Source organism: Amblyraja radiata, chromosome 19, assembly GCF_010909765.2.
Source record: "Amblyraja radiata isolate CabotCenter1 chromosome 19, sAmbRad1.1.pri, whole genome shotgun sequence".
Lineage (NCBI taxonomy): Eukaryota > Metazoa > Chordata > Chondrichthyes > Rajiformes > Rajidae > Amblyraja > Amblyraja radiata.
The window spans coordinates 2,278,177-2,298,024 of record NC_045974.1 but is presented as its reverse complement, the minus strand read 5'-3'; the positions used below and the strand labels follow the sequence as shown (position 1 = coordinate 2,298,024).

Below are 19,848 nucleotides of genomic sequence, written 5' to 3'. Positions count from 1 at the left end.
TTATTTATAAAGGGTGCGCAGTTGTAATTTGATTTAGCATAGATACGTGGACAATAGGTGCAGGAGTAGGCCATTCAGCCCTTCGAGCTAGCACCGCCATTCAATGTGATCATGTCGATCATCCACAATCAGTATCCCGTTCCTGTCTTCTCCCCATATCCCTTGATTCCGCTAGCCCTAAGAGCTAAATCTAATTCTCTCTTGCATGCATCCAGTGAATCGGCCTCCGCTGCCTTCCGAGGCAGGGAATTCCACAAATTCACATCTCACTGGGCGAAAAAGTATTTCCTCATTTCAGTTCTAAATAGCCTACCCCTTATTCTTAAACTTTGGCCCCTGGTTCTGGACTCCCCCAACATCGGGAACATGTTTCCTACATCTAGTGTATCCAATACCTTAATAATTTTATATGCTTCTATAAGATCCCCTCTGATCCTTCTAAATTCCAGTGAATACAAGACCAGTTGCTCCATTCTCTCATTAAATGGCAGTCCCACCACCCTGGGAATTAACCTTGTCAACCTACGCTGCACTCCCTCAATAGCAAGAATGGCCTTCCTCAAATTAGCAGCAACATTCTCTTGATGTGGCATTTCATGGGATGCAGGGTTCAATGGTTGTTATCACATGTGTATCCTTTTTTTTGCACAGTACAGTAGACATTAATTTAATTTTACTAATTTCACCTTAATATCTTTTAGTCTTAAAATATATAATTTCAGCATGAAATATAATTTAAAAGCAAATAGGGAGTAGATATAGTGAGGGAGCTAATTTTACAGGTATATAGGCAGCTGTACAGGTGGGTACCTTTTACAGGTGTATATATATGAGGCAAGGTGTTTATTTATCATGCACCTCAGATATGAACTGGCAAAATGAAATCCTTATGGTGATATTAGTTGTGGTGTGGGTCTTTGGTGATATTAGTTGCCTTCTTGGGGCAGTGCTTCCTGCATTGTAGATCACTTCAATGGTGGGGTGATCATGACCCTTGTTGGACCGACCACTTTCTGCAGCCTCCTTCGTTCCTGAGCATTTGAATTTCCAGACCAGGTCGTGATGCAACTAGTCAGCATTCCCCTACCGTACACTTGTAGAGGTTTGGAGGACATGCCGAATCTCCCGAAACTTCTAAAGAAGTAGGCATTGGTGAGCTTTCTTTGTCATTGTGTCAATGTGATTGTGTGTGATGTACAGTGGGGGTTTTTTGCAGCAATTCTTATGCAGCATATTCATGCAATCCACCACCCACCACCCTCCCCCCCCCCATTTCCACAGGGTGTCAGGCATGTCCAGGATTGGCACACAAATTTTTGATTAGTAATCAAATGTTCAGTCTTCTTGGCGTGAACTTAACATTAATGTAGTCCTGAGACAGATGGAACAAACGATAAATGGCAGGACGTTTAATCTACAGAGCAGAAAATATCCCCACAAAATTCAGTCCTGCAGATGTAGCTAACATGAAAGGACTTTCAAGGTATGATGTTTTTCAAATTCAGCACGGTTAGCAGTGCTGGATTGAAAGCTAAAGTGACTGAGCTTTCAACTAGAGATTAACATCAAATTCAAACACCCGGATTCCTGTTTCCACTCATTTTTGGCCTGTTGTATTTTTCATTCTGCATTGATGTTTGAAATGCCCTAAGAGTTCTACACATTGTATGTTTTTTTTAAACACAGGAACATTAAACATTGCTATCACAATCTTGTAGAATGCTAATGTCGAAATGGGAAAACTTGACTCCTATCATATTAAATGCACTGTCAGTATCAATTGTTGTTCCTTTACTTTGTGACCAATCTTTTGCATGTCCCAAAAGATTCTCTATTTTCAGAGTTTAGTATTCTCTAGTTAATGCAAAGGATTGTAGACTGTAAGCAGTACAAGCATAGCTCTGATTCCTCACAGACAGTGGCGGACTGCGTCTAAAAATATTGGTTGCCAGGAGACAAAGGGGGCCCACTTCATCAGGGGCCGCAGCTATTTACAATATACATCAATGATTTGGATGAAGAGATTCAAAGTAACATTAGCAAATTTGCAGATGACACAAAGCTGGGTGACAGAGTGAACTGTGAGGAGGATGCTATGAGAATGCAGGGTGACTTGGACAGGTTGGGGGAGTGGGCAGATGCATGGCAGATGAGGTTTAATGTGGATAAATGTGAGGTTATCCACTTTGGTATCAAAAAGAGGAAGGCAGATTACTATCTAAATTGTGTCAAGTTGGGAAAAGGGGAAGTACAACGGGATCTGGGGACCTTGTTCATCAGTTTATGAAAGTAAGCATGCAGGTACAACAAGATAGGGCTCTTAAAGGTAGCGGAGTCAGGGGATAATGGGAGAAGGCAGGAACGGGGTACAGATTGGGGATGATCAGCCATGATCACATTGAATGGCGGTGCTGGCTCGAAGGGCCGAATGGCCTACTCCTGCACCTATTGTTTATTGTCCACTCTGAACTTCAGACGAACAAGAGATTTCATGACCCAAAACGTCACCTATTCAGTGGCGATGCTGCATGTCCCACTGAGTTACTCCAGCATTTTGTGTCTATTATCGGTTTAAACCAGCATAATGGCTTCTTTGACTTTCATTGGCACAACTTTGGTCCTCATGTTAATAAACACCAATAAAAGTTTCCAAAGGTGATGGAAAGACTGGAAGATCACAAAGACACGAGCTTGAGGCACAAGGACAGTTGAATAGACAAAAGGAGCAATTGATAAGAGGCTGAGGCACAAAAGGGGCAATTGAAAATAGAGAAGGAACAGCTGGAACTAAAGACGGAGATGGCAGTAGCCAGTGCGAGGATTAGTATACTTGAGTGCAAGAGATCAAGAAGTCGGCGCACATTGGTACAGTGTCCACAGAGCGGGGCCAAGGGGCTCAAAGAAAAGATAGACTTCTTAACGGAGAAGGGAGTCTGCTTTGTATGTTTGAAGAAAGGACACATGGCCAAAGACTGCAAGAGTCGTATGATTGGTGATATGTGCAAACAAGATCATCCTGAAATACTTCACACTGAACAGAATAACAGAGAAGAAGCCGGAGCATGCAGAGCAGAATGAGAAGCCAACTGTGAAGGATGCTGTTTCCTCATGCCAGATGTGTGCGCAAATTGGGGCCAGTGATGAAGCCTGCATCTTCTCCATCTTACCAGTACAGGTAAAGAGCCGCAAGGGGAACACGGTGTTGCAAACATACGCTTTTTAGGATCATGGAAGTTCAACTACCTTTCGCACAGAAGGCTTGACGAGAAGGCTGAACATTACAGGACAAAAGACTAAGATTCTCTTGCGTACCATAAATGAAGAGAAGTCATCATATCTCAGGTTTGGAAATATCTAGTCTGGACAAAGACAATTTTATACAACTATCTGATGTGTTCACACATAAGACCATGCCTGTTTCTCATCTAAACATTCCCAAGCAGGAAGACCTGAAACAATGACCTTACTTGAAGGATATCAAGATTCCTAAAATAGACTCTGGTGTCGGCCTACTCATCGGAACAAATGCTCCAAAAGTATTAGAACCTTGGGAGCTGGTCAACACCCAAGGGGATGGACCATTCGCCGCAAGGACCCTACTCGGATGGGTCATCTATGGTCCTCTGAGAAGAGACAACGAAAGCAGGGATGAAAATGGCTGCCCTGCTGCTGCTGTCAATCGAATATCCACTGTAAACTTAGAGGAGCTACTAGTCAAGCAATACAATCACAACTTCAGTGAAAGAACCAGCAAGGAAGCAGAAGAAATGTCCAGAGGAGAGGTTAAGTTGGATATTATGAATCACTCAGTAAAGATGATAGATGGACACTATTGTCTAACAAACAAGTCAGTTTGCCAAATAACCGTTGCATTGCAGTGCAGCGCATCCAGAGCCTGAAACGCAGGTTTGGCAAGAATAAGAAATTTCACGATGAATATACATCTTTCCTCACAGAAATTATTGATAATGGTTATGCTGAAATGGTACCAGTGGACCAGCTGAATCGAAGTGATAGAGAGCTCTGGTGTATCCCACACCATGGGGTGTATCACCCAAGGAAAGGGACCTTGAGGGTAGTCTTTGACTGTGAGGCAGTCTACAAAGGAACATCACTTAACTGCCAACTCTTGGAAAAATTTGGAAAAGTTTGAAATTGCCATTACACACTTTAATAAAATCTGACAATGTGCACTTTAACCACATGTGATTTTTTTTCTATTACAAATCTCAAATTGTGGAGTACAGAGACAAATAAATAAATGGTCTTTGTTCCAAACATTATGGAAGGCACTTTAGGTATTCTCAGAATCAAATCACACATTTAAGATATAGCAAAAACAGGAAGTAAAACACAAAGCGCTGGAGTAACTCAGTGGGTCAGGTGGCATCTGTGCAGGGAATGGATAGGTGATGTTTACGGGCAGGATCCTTCTTCATTTTATTGATAAGTTCCGACATAAAAGTAAGGTAGATGCTACAATTAAAAAATATATATATACCATCAAAAATGCATTGAGTATAGCATGAAGTGTCAAAATGGAATTTGTTTTGTTAAACAGTTTCAACTTAACAAATAGGCTGATTGTTTTGCACAAGTACAAAATTACCAAAGACTTGGATGAGAATACAACAAAATGACAAAAACATGCACTGTGGTGATTATATTGTTTTATTTTCTTTTTCTGAACAGGAAAAATGGTAATCATGCCTATTGAGTATTACAAAAATAATTCACATATTTAACTCCATTTTTCATTCACTATCTTTTTAAATTATTTTATAGTCTAGAACATTCAATATCTATTCATTCCCTTCTTTCTGCCTGATTTTATTTTGCAGTTGTGCCATAACTCCAAATGTAGTTCCCCATAGAATTTAATAACCTTTATGGAATGAATTTTGTCCCATGCAAGGTCCATTATGTACACACATTTCCTCATCTAGAGCCGATTACAATAACCCAAGAAAAATGAAACCCTGCTTCTCGCTTCATTTCCCCAACCTTGCATTAATCTTTCTAATGCTACTATCTACACATGCTACACAACCTTCAATATCCTGTTTCAGCGCTATATGACTCAATGGCTCTATTTATATCATTCCAAAGCAGGTATTTATTGTTGCATGTTGGACAGAATTTTTAATGCATTGGTTTTGATTCTCAGCGTTTATAAATCCCTCTCTAACTGAATTTTCTAAATACAGGCTCTTATGAGGTAGGTGTTCAGTGTACAGCCGCTCTGTGCTCATAATCCACATTACATTATTGATGTCAGAACTGCAGTTGCTGTATTCTAAGAGAACGATCTATGCAACAGATGTAGCCATAACAACAGAACGCCCTGCAAAGTTTGCCAACATTCAGTTGCTGAAATATTCCTTACAATTTCCAATGTTCGGCTTGAGGGGAAGAGCTGGTTAAAATTCACGCCTTGCTAAAGATGCCCATGTCATTACTGTGCCATCCCGATGCTACTGTTGGAACCGCAGCATCCAAGGGGGAAATCTGCAGGAGAAATGTCTGATACCGGCAAATAATAATCAGTCTCGTGATGCTGGATGGTTGTGGAGAGGTTTGGGCATTGCTCGACCCAATAATCAAGAGTTAGAGGGGTCCCGGTGGAGAAGTAGGTGAGGTGCCGCGGGCTTGTCCTCCACAAGGCCCATCCAAGGCAATGGACGGCAGCGAGCGGGCACGGTCCCGCTGCTGGGAATTCCTCCTGACGGGATGGAACTGGGTGCAGAAGCCCGTCGACTGGGTCTACAACTCCATGATGCAGGCCTTGGACTACTTCTCCTCCTTCAGCTTCACGGAGGACAGGGAGTCGGATGGGAGCGAGTACACCTGCCCCTTGAAAAAGCCCTCAGAAGTGAGCGGTGAAGGTGGCGGGGGCCGCCTCCAGTCCTTCCTGACCGACTGGCAGACGGTGACTGGGGAGCAGAGCCCGCTGAGCAGTGCGGCCAACGGGGCGAGGCGCTGCTGCCGGTGGTTGAGGTGCCTGTGTGCCAGGCTGTGTCGGTGCGGTAGGCCGCGGGTGCGGGGGGCGCATGCGCCGGTGTGGGCCAGCGGCGGGCTGGGCTGCCACCAGCAGCTGGTCACGTGCTGCTGCCGCCCGTTGGCGCGCTGTTGGCGGGCGGCGGCTGGCGCCGGGCACGTGCTGGGGGCGGCGCGAGGGGGCGGCGCGAGCTGCGGCCGTTGCCTGGCCTCGTGCCGCAGCGGCCTGGTCGCGGGCTGCGGCCGCCTCCTCCACTGCCGGCGCTCCCTGGCCGGTGGCTGGAGCTCGCTGGACCGCTGCTGCCAATCCCTCGTCGGCTGGTGGGACTCGCTGGGCCGTGGGTGCCGCTCCTTCGCCCGCTGCCTCGGCTACCTCCGCCCGAGCCCACGCCGCAGGGTTAAACGATAGAGCAACACTGGGAAGCTCCACGACTCACCAGCTTCACTCCCAGATTTATCTGTGAAATATCATCCTGTCGGTCGAGCCTTTCAAAGTAGCCTGGTACCCTACTTACCAAACGTGATGATCTTGCTGACGACTGTCGCTGGCCACGCCAACTACTAAATCATTGGAAACATTCTCTCACGCAACTTACTGTGGATCCCGTTCAGAAGATTCAGAGAACTTCCAAAGAACAGATTTTTATCAACAGCTCTTGCCTTTAAAGCTTCTATCTTTGCCCCTATATTTTTGGGCATTTGGGGATTCTTCAGGATCTAATCTTCAGAACTAGAATGGAAGTCCACACTAAAGCTGACACCGAGGACTCTCGTTTCCTCCTTATGCAACCTCTGTTATTTTAATAGAACTATCCTTCACCTCACCTTACATTTATATATTTTTGCATCTTTTTCTGCATTGACTCTGTTTAAATCTCTGCACCCCATCCATTCTTATTCCAAAGCATTGCAACCCTGTCTAGGTTAATGGAAAAGTCGAAATGCAGAATAGGTTGTAGGGATATAATTGCAAATTTAAACTGTTCGTACACTAAGAGTCCAAAGATTTTCATTCACCTATGATCTTTTCCTTGGTGATCTTCATGCTTTTAATTTCGAAGATTAGCATCCTGAATGGCCTTAAATTTTGGCTGAAGAGCTTTATTTTAAATGCCTTCTGTACGTAAATGCTATCATTGTATATCACCCCCCTAAATCATTGCAAAATATTAGTGATTCGTTATGCAAACTGAAGTTTATGCCAATTTTTTTTACAAAAGTTGAAAAAACTGGAAATATTCAGTAGCTTTTTATCTGCAGAGAGAATGCCTATTTCTAATTAAGTTAGCATGCTGGATCCTAGTGAACCTACAGTTGGCCAAAGGGACTTTGGGATCATTTGTACTGAGCAGACAAACTTTCCCACATGGACACAAAGCTCATCAATCTGATGGAACGCCAGCCAGCACAGCAAGAATGGGAACAACTTACCACGATGAACAACTCAGGAGATTCAAATCGTGGACAAAATCACAGGTTAAAGTAATGGTATGAATTATGATAAGATTAATTGGTTTGGTTTTGATGCTTCCTCTAAATTTATTTATATGAATAGAGGTTAGATGAATGGGGGAAATACTCCCATCAAGTCTGATAAGGAAAAAGGTCAGATGCAGAATAAGGTTTCAGCTTATTAATGAAAAGCATTTAAAAGACCCTAGGATGTGTATGTGGAAGGAAAGTTTTAGAAGGATATGGACCAAAAGTAGGTAAACGGAACCAGCTTAGATAGGGCATCTTGGCGTGGAAGAATTGAGCCAAAGGTTTCCATAGCAAGAGTCCAGTTAAGAGAGTTTTATTGTCATGTGTCCCAGATAGGACAATAAAATTCTTGCTTGCTGCAGCACAACAGAATATGTAAACATAATACAGAACAGGAGATGAAAGTTCAGTGTGTCCATATACCATAGACCATATATGTACACAATAAATAAACAGATAAAGAGCAATAGACTGTTATTGTTCAGAGCTTGTTTGATGTCGTAGTTAGTAGCCTGATGGCTGTGGGGAAAAAGCTGTTCTTGAACCTGGATGTTCCAGATTTCAAGCTCCTGTACCTTCTTCCCGATGGCAGCGGAGAGATGAGTGTGTGACCAGGATGGTGTGAGTCTTTGATGATGCTGGCTGCCTTTTTGAGGCAGCGACTGCGATAGATCCCTTCGATGGTGGGGAGGTCAGAACCGATGATGGACTAGGCAGTCACATGTACTGAGGTAGAGTGGAGAGCTTTTGTTTGTGTGCTATCCAATCATATTAACTAATACTATACATGTAGCAATGTTACAAAATTTTGAGATTTTAAAAATCAAGTCTGTAATTTATCCCATCAGATAAAGCATAAAAATAAGTTTAATTTGACACCTAATTCACTTTCATATCTCATGTATTTAAAAAGTTATGGCCATTTTCATACTGGGAAATGAGCATCTTGTTCCCTATTGATTTTCTATGGACATAACAAAAAAGTTGTGATCGTGAACAGTCAAAAGCCCATAACTTTCTTAAAAATTAAGAGAACTGAATGAAATTTTCAGTTATCATAGATTGAAGCATTCTGAAACAAATATAAAATAATCTTACTTGGATGACCTGAAATTAAAGCATATAATTAGTTAGTTACCTAATTGTAGCTAATTTCAGACTTCAATTACTAGATCTAAACATCTATCCATTTCTTAATAAATGATTAACATTTTTAAATAGCCTAAATGTCCAAATAATATTCACAAATAATTCACAATAAAACATGATTTTAAAATCTCATTTACATTAATTTATAGGCCAAATGGAAGGAATTTAGTGTTTAATTGCTGTAAATAAATGCCCATTTAAATCAGCTTTCCAGTGGGTCCCTGTGGAACGCGCTGGTTTAGAACGTTCACATTGCGGTAGATTTGTGCCTCAAATGCCGAGAAAAATACTGCGCGATATAATGTAGGTATGTTGCAAAGCCTACCTGAAGCGTCGTTGAAGATCTGCTGCTGAGGCTGTGCGCGATTTTGGCGCCGTTTAGAGGGGGCGGGTTTAAAACGCGATTTTCTCTAAGCTGTTCCAATCGAAAATGTTCAGCCTAGTTAATTATTAACGAAAAATCGCTGGAAGACCCCGTCGCAAAAGCTATTATTAGGTTTAAAGGCCTTGAATAATAGTTATAGTAGTTTAAAAATCAATCTTTAAACCCGCGACCGTCATCAACCGCAGGGTCTCATAAAGAAAATAGCAGAAGGTATGCTGTATATTTTTACATTCAAAAGGGCTTCTAAAGATCCTTTTATACAAAATTTAATATTGCGAGTAGCTCAATTTGGGCCCATTATATCGCGCAGTATTTTTCTGGGCATTTGAGGCACAAATCTACCGCAATGTGAACGTTCTAAACCAGCGCGTTCCACAGGGACACACTGGAAAGCTGATTTAAATGGGCATTTATTTACAGCAATTGAACACTGAATTCCTTCCATTTGGCCTATAAATTAATGTAAATGAGATTTAAAAATCATGTTTTATTGTGAATTATTTGTGAATATTATTTGGACATTTAGGCTATTTAAAAATGTTAATCATTTATTAAGAAATAGATAGATGTTTAGATCTAGTAATTGAAGTCTGAAATTAGCTACAATTAGGTAACTAACTAATTATATGCTTTAATTTCAGGTCATCCAAGTAAGATTATTTTATATTTGTATCAGAATGCTTCAATCTATGATGACTGAAAATTTCATTCAGTTCTCTTAATTTTTAAGAAAGTTATGGGCTTTTGACTGTTCACGATCACAACTTTTTTGTTATGTCCATAGAAAATCAATAGGGAACAAGATGCTCATTTCCGAGTATGAAAATGGCCATAACTTTTTAAATATTTGAGATATGAAAGTGAATTAGATGTCAAATTAAACTTATTTTTATGCTTTATCTGATGGGATAAATTACAGACTTGATTTTTAAAATCTCAAAATTTTGTAACATTGCTATATAATGGGCCCAAATTGAGCTACTCGCAATATTAAACTTTGTATAAAGGGATCTTTAGAAGCCCTTTTTAATGTAAAAATATACAACCTACCTTCAGCTGTCTGCTTTATGAGACCCTGCGGTTGCTGGTGTTCGCGGGTTTAGAGATTGATTTTTAAACTACTATAACTATTATTCAAGGCCTTTAAACCTAATAATAGCTTTTGCGACGGGGTCTTCCAGCGATTTTTCGTTAATAATTAACTAGGCTGAACATCTTCGATTTGAACAGCCTAGAGAAAATCGCGTTTTAAACCCGCCCCCTCTAAACGGCGCCAAAATCGCGCACACCCTCAGCGGCAGATTTTCAAAGACGCTTCAGGTAGGCTTTGTAACATACCTAATACATGAATACAATTAAACCAAACACAAATACAAAAGGTGGGCCAAAGAGAAAAATACCAGAATGCAGAATATAGTTTCCTAGTATCGTAGTGTAACAGTTCCAGAGAAAGAGTCTAGTGTCCCCAATGAGGTAGGTGTGTGCATGTAATTGTAAACTCCAGCTCATAGACGCTCAATATTTTGGGATGGCAGTGATAACCTATTCCTCAGGTCACACGAAGAAGCAAAGTGACAAAGGGAAAATACATGAGGCAATATCTATACTACCCAACAGCCTATCCTGTAATCATCTTCTGACCTTCTGAATCACAGAATCTGCAGGTCCCATGTTGGCCTCATCAGAACTCTCAGAACAGGACTGGAATCAGGTCATCCTAAACCTGGGCCCTGGGGAGTGGTAATGAACAGAGAAATCTTATGAATACAGTCCATAGTTCCTTGAATGTAGTAACACAGATAAGCAGAGTGATGAAGAAATCATATGCCTGCCTTCCTTGGTATGGGAGTATAAGAGTTGGGGGCATCGTGTTACAGTTGGACAAAATCTTGGTTAGTCCGCACTTGAAGTATTGTGTGCAGTTCTGTTAGGAATGCCAAAGGAAGGATGTGATTAAGTTAGACAGAAAAGATTCACCACGATGTTGCCTATAGGGTGATTTCACTAAAGGTCACTGGAGCGTAGATCCGCCCCCACGTGACCGCAAAATTTAACTGGAGTACATGCGTCACTTCCGGTACATGTTAGTGAATGGGAAAACACGCACTTTCACACCCGTTAAAAACATCGAAAATGGCCCGTTTTTGAGCTGCAATTAACTGTGACAGTCGGGGTGACCGTGAGGCACAGCTACCTAAATTTACAGTCCAAATAAAAGATAGAAACTAAGGTAAATTCAAAAGGGAGCTGAAGGTGCAAAAACAGCGGAAGTGCTTAGTGGACATTTGCCGTGGAGATTTAAAGATCGAAAATATCGGGAATTATCGCGTTTGCTCGCTGCATTTCATCAAAAGTAAGGCATTATTGACGTTTTATCTTTATTCATTTGTTATATGAAAAGTATTAAAAGTGAAAAATCCGTCAGTAAAATTGCAAAATCGCCCATGGTTCTCAGGTGGGTTTTAACATGCAAAATGAAAACGCTTCTGAAACTCCATTTACCATTTAAATAATCGTAAACTATCAATGCGTTTTGAAATAAATTTTACTGAGATGCAAGCTAAGGAATGGGATAATTGTCAGCTGTTAGTTGGACAAAAGCAGGACATTTTATTATTTGCCAAAATATATTTCTCAATGTTTCTTGTTTAAAGCCTGCACAATCACCCAAACTACTTATTTATTTATTTATCATCTAATAACAGACAAGCCTGCAGCATGGAATGATGTCAACAATCCTGATTGGGCACCCACTGTGAGCAGGATAGACAATGTGCACAAGAACGCCATGCACGTGCAACAAGAAGAGAGTATTAAAGCAGATTTGGTTGTAGCTCAAGCATCTATAGCTCTGCAAGTTGATGCTGAACTGAGAACCATGGGCGATTTTGCAATTTTACTGACGGATTTTTCACTTTTAATACTTTTCATATAACAAATGAATAAAGATAAAACGTCAATAATGCCTTACTTTTGATGAAATGCAGCGAGCAAACGCGATAATTCCCGATATTTTCGATCTTTAAATCCACGCCACGGCAAATGTCCGCTAAGCACTTCCGCTGTTTATGCACCTTCAGCTCCCTCTTGAATTTACCTTAGTTTCTATCTTTTTTTTGGACTGTAAATTTAGGTAGCTGTGCCTCACGGTCACCCCGACTGGCACAGTTAATTGCAGCTCAAAAACGGGCCGTTTTCGATGTTTTTAACGGGTGTGAAAGTGCGTGTTTTCCCATTCACTAACATGTACCGGAAGTGACGCATGTACTCCAGTTAAATTTTGCGGTCACGTGGGTGCGGATCTACGCTCCAGTGACCTTTAGTGAAATCACCCTATACTGGAGGGCTTGAGTTATAAAGAGAGGTTGGATAGGCTGGGATTATATTCTGTGGAGGGAAGGAGTCTGAGGCGTGACCTTATAGCAGTTTATAAAATTCGAAGGCATTGGTTTAAAGTGAGCGAGGAAAGATTTAAGGGAGATCTGAGGTGCAGAGTATGATGGGTGTATGGAAACAAGCTGTCAGAGGAGGTAGTAGAGGCAGGTAGTAGTGCCAATTTTAACATTTAAAAGACATTTGCACTGTCTGAATAGGAAAGGTTTAGAGGGTTGGGGATCAAATACAGGCAGACGGAATTAGCTGAGATGGGCATCTTGATTGGCATGGACAAGTTGGCCTGCTTCCATGCTGTATAACTTTGAAATCCATGGGGAAAAAAAGCAAAATAATTTGTAACAAGAGTCTGGAATAGCATTTATCACAGTATGCAGCCTTTCTTTAAAGTTTGAACACTTCCAACTGTCAATTACAAAAAATATCAGATAAGGAGAAAAGGTTGATTTACTAATGATTAGATCATCTTGTAAATAAATGGAAAGTCTTTGCTTTCCAATTAGTATGCAAAAGGAATGGAGTATGAATCGACTTTTTAAGCGACCAAAAGCAGGAAGAGCCTGTTACCTCAAAGATCTGTCAATGTCATTCGATGCCATATTTTGTGCATACGAACACTGAGTAAAATACTGCCTTTCACCATGTGTTTCCTTTATATGCTATGATGTTTCAACAGCCATCAAAGTATCTACCTTCACGAGTACCTCAGGCAGTGCATTAGAGATTTTAACCATCCTGTTAGTAAAAATAATCTTCCTCAGATCGGCTGTTAATCTCCTTTTTGTGCTAAAACCTGTGCCCTCTAGTTATAGAAATTATTTCTAAAATAAAAAGTTTCACACTACTTCTACTAGCTATGCTGTTCATAATTTTGGATGCTCCAATCAGGTTCTGCCCTATGCTTCAAGGAAAATAAATCTGACATATCCATGGTCTCCTCATAACTGTAACCATCCTAGGCAAACTCCTGGAATATTTCTTCACTCACTCAAGTGCAATCATATCCTTCTAACAAAACTGCACACAGCATTACAGCGGCAACATGTAATTGTACCACAATCTGGCTCTTACATCTAGTTTCCCAGCTAATGAAGGCAAGTGTCCCATGTGCCGTTTTCTACCTCTTTAGGGCTCGTCAAGTGTCAAGCCAAGAGTGTTTTATTGTCATATGTCCCGGATGGGACAATGAAATTCTTACATACAACAGAATATGTGACTATGTTCTTACACACAACAGAATATGTGACTATGTAAACATAGTACATAACAGGGGAAGAGAAAAAAAGTTCAATAAATAACAAATATAGTGCAATAATAATATAGTCTTTTGCAGTTCAGAGCTCAGAGCTTATTTGTTGTTGTGTTTAATAGCCTGATGGCTGTAGGGAAGAAGCTGTTCCTGAACCTGGATGTTACAGTTTTCAGGCTCATGTACCTTCTTCCTGATGGCAATGGTGAAATGAGTGTGTGGCCAGGATGGTGTGGGTCTTTGATGATTTTGGCTGCCTTTTTGAGGCAGTGATTATGATAGATCCCTTTGATGGTGGGGAGGTCAAAGCCGGTGATGGACTGGGCAGTGGTGACAACTTTTTGTAGTCTTTCCTGCTCCTGGATGTTCAAGTTGCCAAACCAGGCCACGATGCAACCAGTCAGAATGCTCTCTACCGTCTACCTGTAGAAGTTCGGACATGCATACCAAGGTCTCTCTCTTACTTGGTACTCTCTGACAATCATTGGGAATTTCCTAGCTTGTTCGATAGACAAAAATGCTAGAGTAACTCAGCAGGACAGGCAGCATCTCTGGATAGAAGGAATGGGTAATGTCTGAACTCTAAACATCACCCATTCCTTCTATCCAGAGATGCTGCCAGTCCCGCTGAGTCACTCCAGCATTTTGTATTTATCTTCGGTGTAAACCAGCCTCTGCAGTTCCTTCCTACACATTCCTAGCTTCTTAGTTTTCCCAAAATGCATCTGCTCACATTTTTCAAGATTTAGTTCCATCTATCATTTCTCTACCAATATTACTCACCATTATCATTCTGCAATCTAATGTTAGTTATAATTGGGCACCACCTCAGGATTTATACCCATTTTGTAAATCGGCAAAGGAATAGGCAGGCCCTCGAACCTCACGTTGTAGGATATATGTTTGAACTGAAGTGCTGTTGAGATCATTCTAATCTAACCTAATTTACCTGTGGTAAAGAGAATGAGTGCTAAATCTTGCTTGGAGATTAAAAGGAGGCTATACTGTGCTGTACTCAAAGATTTAATTCAAATAGGAGAAAGAAAAGGAACTGTTTTGAACAGATCTTCCTAAGCGATATCCAAGAAACTGGTTACTTTTTTTCACTCTATGCTTTTAAATCATTTTTTATGAGGTCTAGTTGCAGGAAACATTTTTATTCAATTTCTGATCTGAATGTTTGATATATGGATATAAATGATTCTATTCAGTAGGCAAGCACACTGACCTTGACTTGAGAATGCTTTGGAGATTATGTAGATACGTTTCTCAGCATTGTGTCATCAGCATTCCTTGGCCAAGAAAAAGCCCTTCACTGTTCTAGCAAATTTCTCAGCTAACTTTGGAGAAATTGTCAACGTTCATTTAAACCACATTAAAAGTGTTTTGAGCGTGATCAGAGCTGACTTCATTTCCCAGTTTTGAGTTCTTATTAACCATTTACATTTTCTAAAGTATGTTTGGAATAAAATCTAATTAATGACCAATTATTTGGATATCTGAATCTTTTTGACTATATCATTAAGGCTGTGCAAAAAATGTTAAGGATGAAATTGGTCTCCAGCAGCTGTGTACAGAATCACAGATAGCAAATTGGCAGCTCCTTTCTACACCCTGTCATTATTACCCATTTTGTGATACTGCTGAAGATCAATTTCACACAGTAAAATCAATTTAATAATCTAGATTAATTTTGGCTCTTTTTTTCCATTTCTGCCCTTCAGTTCATGTGCGAAATTAAGCTATAATATCTTAAAAGCAATTTTCTAAAGTAAATTACAGCTCTACAGCCCAACTGATTTTTTTATTTTTCTTGCCTCGGGGATTGGAATTAAAATTTTAAAGAACGTTTTAGGCACATGTGTCACTTGTGCATTGCATTGTTTTTGGTGCATGAAATTTTCAAGCATTGTCCTCTTTGTTTTGCTGGTCTCCAGTCTCATTAAAATGAAATTTTTAACTGAAATAAATCCTTTCATAATAAGAAATAGTCATTCCTTTCTATTTTTGCCATGTGTTATGCTAATTTTTCTCTCTCTCTTGGTTTCTTTTGTATCTAATGCAATCCTGAATGTATGATGATTTGAAATGAACATTCACAGTGCACCATGACATGCACCTTCTATACCCTGAATAATGCACCTAGCAGAATTGCCATAATAATGCTTAATGGGTTCATATTGAAGGAACTTTAACCAATGTTTAATCCATTAGCTGAGAGTGCCAGGTGGAACTCAAAAGATGAGTTGATGAATACATGCAATATGTAAATTTATATTTACATGTTATTAAGTGAAGCATGAAAATTGTGACAAAGGTAATTGAACAGAAAGGCAAATATAAATAAAAATGCAGAGATAGAGATAATGGAAAACAAAGACAAATAGAAAGGGACGATGTTCAGAGAGATTGAACAGAGTGAAACACAAAGGCAGAAACAATACAATACAATACCGTTTATTTGTCATTTGAACCACATGAAGTTCAAACAATGTACAGAAAGAAAAAATGGCAGCAAAATATGAAAAGAACACAACAAAATATTAGACAGAATTATCTACAAAGGAGGAAAGGCAGACAGGGATGGAAAATAGGATAGGACTGCCAATGAAAATGTTATGGATGATGAAAGCATTGAATAAGCAAAACTGTGACAAAGATAATTGAACAGAAAGGCAACTGATCTGATGATGCGTAAATTGGTGATAACGTAGATAGTGAGGATCATTAACTCAGGCTGCTGCACAATATCAATCAGCTGGAACATTGGGCGGAGCAATGGCAGATGAAGTACAAGGTGATGCATTTTGCGAGGGCAAAAAAGGGTGTATTTTGAATTGTAATTGTGGCTGAACAGAAGGACATTGGTATACAAATCAATATATCTGTGAAGGTGGCAGCACAAATGTAGAGGGGGTGGTGAAGAAGGCATATTTGCATTCACTTTAAGGACAGGGACATCATGAAACAACTTTATAAATCATTGGTTGGGTCTTTGAGAATTGTGTGCAGTTTCTATCGTCTCCACTCTAAAGGAAGGATGTGATTATGCTGGAAAGGGTGCAAAAAAGATTCACCAGGATGTGTCTGGTTTAGATCAACCAATGTTGTGAGAGTGTGGTTAGATGGGTTGTTTTCCTGGATCAGAGGCGGCTCAGGATGATTCGATAGAGGTATATGTCATTATGATAAGATGCAAGTATCTTTTTCCCAAGGTGGAGTGCCTCGAATAAGAGGGCATTGGTTCTAAGGTGAGAGTTAGGAGGTTTAGTGGCGTTCTGAGAGATAATTATTTTCACACCGTGTGTGGCTGGAATCTGGAATATGCTGCCTGAGGGATAATATTTAAGAATCAATTAGACAAGCACCTGAAGATTGTGGATCTGACATGAATCAATGAGATTAGTATAGATGTGTGCAGTGGCGGCCATGGGAGTGGTGGGCTGAAAGGACTGTTTCTGATCTTTATGAACCTATGACTCGTATGCCACAAACCATGCCTGACCATTCCCACCATGAAGCTATCCAACAACCTGAACAGAACATCTACACAAACAGAATGTTCAGTCATTATTTTTTACATCCAACCTTGGTTGGGTTTCATCTTAACCATATAATATAACCATATAACAATTACAGCACGGAAACAGGTCATCTCGACCCTTCTAGACCGTGCCGAACACATAATCTCCCCTAGTCCCATATACCTGCGCTCAGACCATAACCCTCCATTCCTTTCCCATCCATATAACTATCCAATTTATTTTTAAATGATAAAAACGAACCTGCCTCCACCACCTTCACTGGAAGCTCATTCCACACAGCTACCACTCTCTGAGTAAAGAAGTTCCCCCTCATGTTACCCCTAAACTTCAGTCCCTTAATTCTCAAGTCATGTCCCCTTGTTTGAATCTTCCCTACTCTCAGTGGGAAAAGCTTTTCCACGTCAACTCTGCCTATCCCTCTCATCATTTTAAAAACCTCTATCAAGTCCCCCCTTAACCTTCTGCGCTCCAAAGAATAAAGCCCTAACTTGTTCAACCTTTCTCTGTAACTTAGTTGCTGAAACCCAGGCAACATTCTAGTAAATCTCCTCTGGTAAATCCATCCTTCCTATAATTAGGCGACCAAAATTGTACCCCATACTCCAGAATTGGCCTCACCAATGCCTTGTACAATTTTAACATTACATCCCAACTTCTATACTCAATGCTCTGATTTATAAAGGCCAGCACACCAAAACCTTTCTTTACCACCCTATCTACATGAGATTCCACTTTCAGGGAACTGTGCACAGTTATTCCCAGATCCCTCTGTTCACCTACATTCTTCAATTCCCTACCATTTACCATGTACGTCCTATTTTGATTTGTCCTGCCAAGATGTAGCACCTCACACTTATCAGCATTAAACTCCATCTGCCATCTTTCAGCCCACTCTTCCAACTGGCATAAATCTCTCTGTAGACTTTGAAACTCTACTTCATTACCCGCAACCCCACCTATCTTAGTATCATCTGCATACTTACTAATCCAATTTACCACACCATCGTCCAGATCATTGATGTACATGACAAACAACAGTGGACCCAACACAGATCCCTGTGGCACCCCACTCGTCACTGGCCTCCAACCTGACAAACAACCATCCACCATTACTCTCTGGCATCTCCCATTCAGCCACTGTTGAATCCATCTTGCTACTCCACCATTAATACCCAACCATTGAACCTTCTTAACCAAATTAGCCAAATCTTGAACCCATTAGCCTAATGACCATTATTGACTGTCGTGCAAAATTTATTATCTCACTTACAACTATTCCAATAGTTAACATTCATCGTCCTAAACAACATTCTCTGCAAAATGTTCTTTTTTTTTCATGTTATGTTACATGAAAGTTGTTGTAACAATTAAAATAACCACTTCATTTTAATATTCCCTGGTATGTTTTAAATTTGATAGACCCCCACTTTCCCCAATACTCAAATATCCTTCACAGACATAAGTGCCTTGAAATTCATTTACATGGGATGATTTTCATTTGAACACTTTTGAGTAATTTGTTTGGATACTCGCGGGTATAGGTCATGGTTTTGATGTCATCAGCAAATCAAGGGTGCACAAGATAAAACAGTTCCACACACTCACACTCTTAAAAGCACCGGTAGATAACAATGATCTGGCAGGATTGTCTGTCTTTGGGTAGATTGTGGTTAATGTAATCTTTCCAGTGCCAGAATGTGACACCTGCCAGGTTACTGAACCACTTACTAACATCTTTCCAAACCCCATCCACCACACTGCACATTTGTTTGTTACCTTGATTTGAAGCTGCCTTCTGCCAGCCCAGTCATAATGCAGGCTAGTGCAACCTCAGCCAACTGCTTCCAAAATTGTTATTGGTCCCCTCATTGCTTTGTCCATTGAAATGCACCAACATTTTTACTATCAGCTTTAAAAATAAAACCCACCATTTTCTGTGAATAAACATTGTCATAAGAAAAGAGCCAATATAAAGTGCAACATTTATTCTAATGCAATTTAACAAAAATAGCAATTAACATTTTAAGTTTGAGGAGCAAGATCCAGGATATATTGATGTTGTTATTGTTTCAACATGTTCTAATACTATGTCTACTTGATTTTCAAAGAGGTACAAGCTGCATTTAAAAAAATAATCCTAGACACATTTTGAGAGAACTGCTTATCTTGTTTCACTTGAAAAAACTTGAAGTCATTAGAGAAAAAATGGAAGTTTAGAGCAGCTCAGTGCTTGGTCAGCAGTGAATCATCATGCAAGATCAATGTATTTGATCTTTCTAACTGACAAGGAGATTGTTATTGTTCAATTACCTATTTTAAAAATCTAGTCTTTGGCAATGTTTAGTCCAACTCTGGATCCAAAGAATGTGTCAGGAAGGAGGTGGTTGTCATGTTTGGTATGTAATAGAGTGGAAGGAAATAAGCATCTCCAAAGTGGGGACACAACAGGAAACTGTTGGTATCTCTGTGAATCAGAGGTGGGTAATAATTACAAATTCATGATGTGTAACCTTTATCGGTAGTGTTGGCTCGTTATGAAATAGATTCCAAGCACTTTTCATGTTAAATTAGATCCAATGAACCCAATAATGGTTACATCTTGTCTTCTGAACCTGGCATTTATTTTTCCACACACACCTGTACAATCT

General features: G+C 40.2%; 1 long non-coding RNA gene across 1 annotated transcript; it reads right to left on the bottom strand.

Annotated features, from left to right (window-relative positions):
• Window positions 1–4,194: 4,194 nt before the first annotated feature.
• On the bottom strand, window positions 4,195–6,030 carry LOC116983683. The gene is made up of 2 exons (XR_004414784.1): window positions 5,387–6,030; window positions 4,195–4,476 (listed from the first exon to the last, which is right to left on the bottom strand). It is a non-coding gene; the product is annotated as an uncharacterized LOC116983683 (long non-coding RNA).
• Between the last annotated feature and the right edge of the window lie 13,818 nt (window positions 6,031–19,848).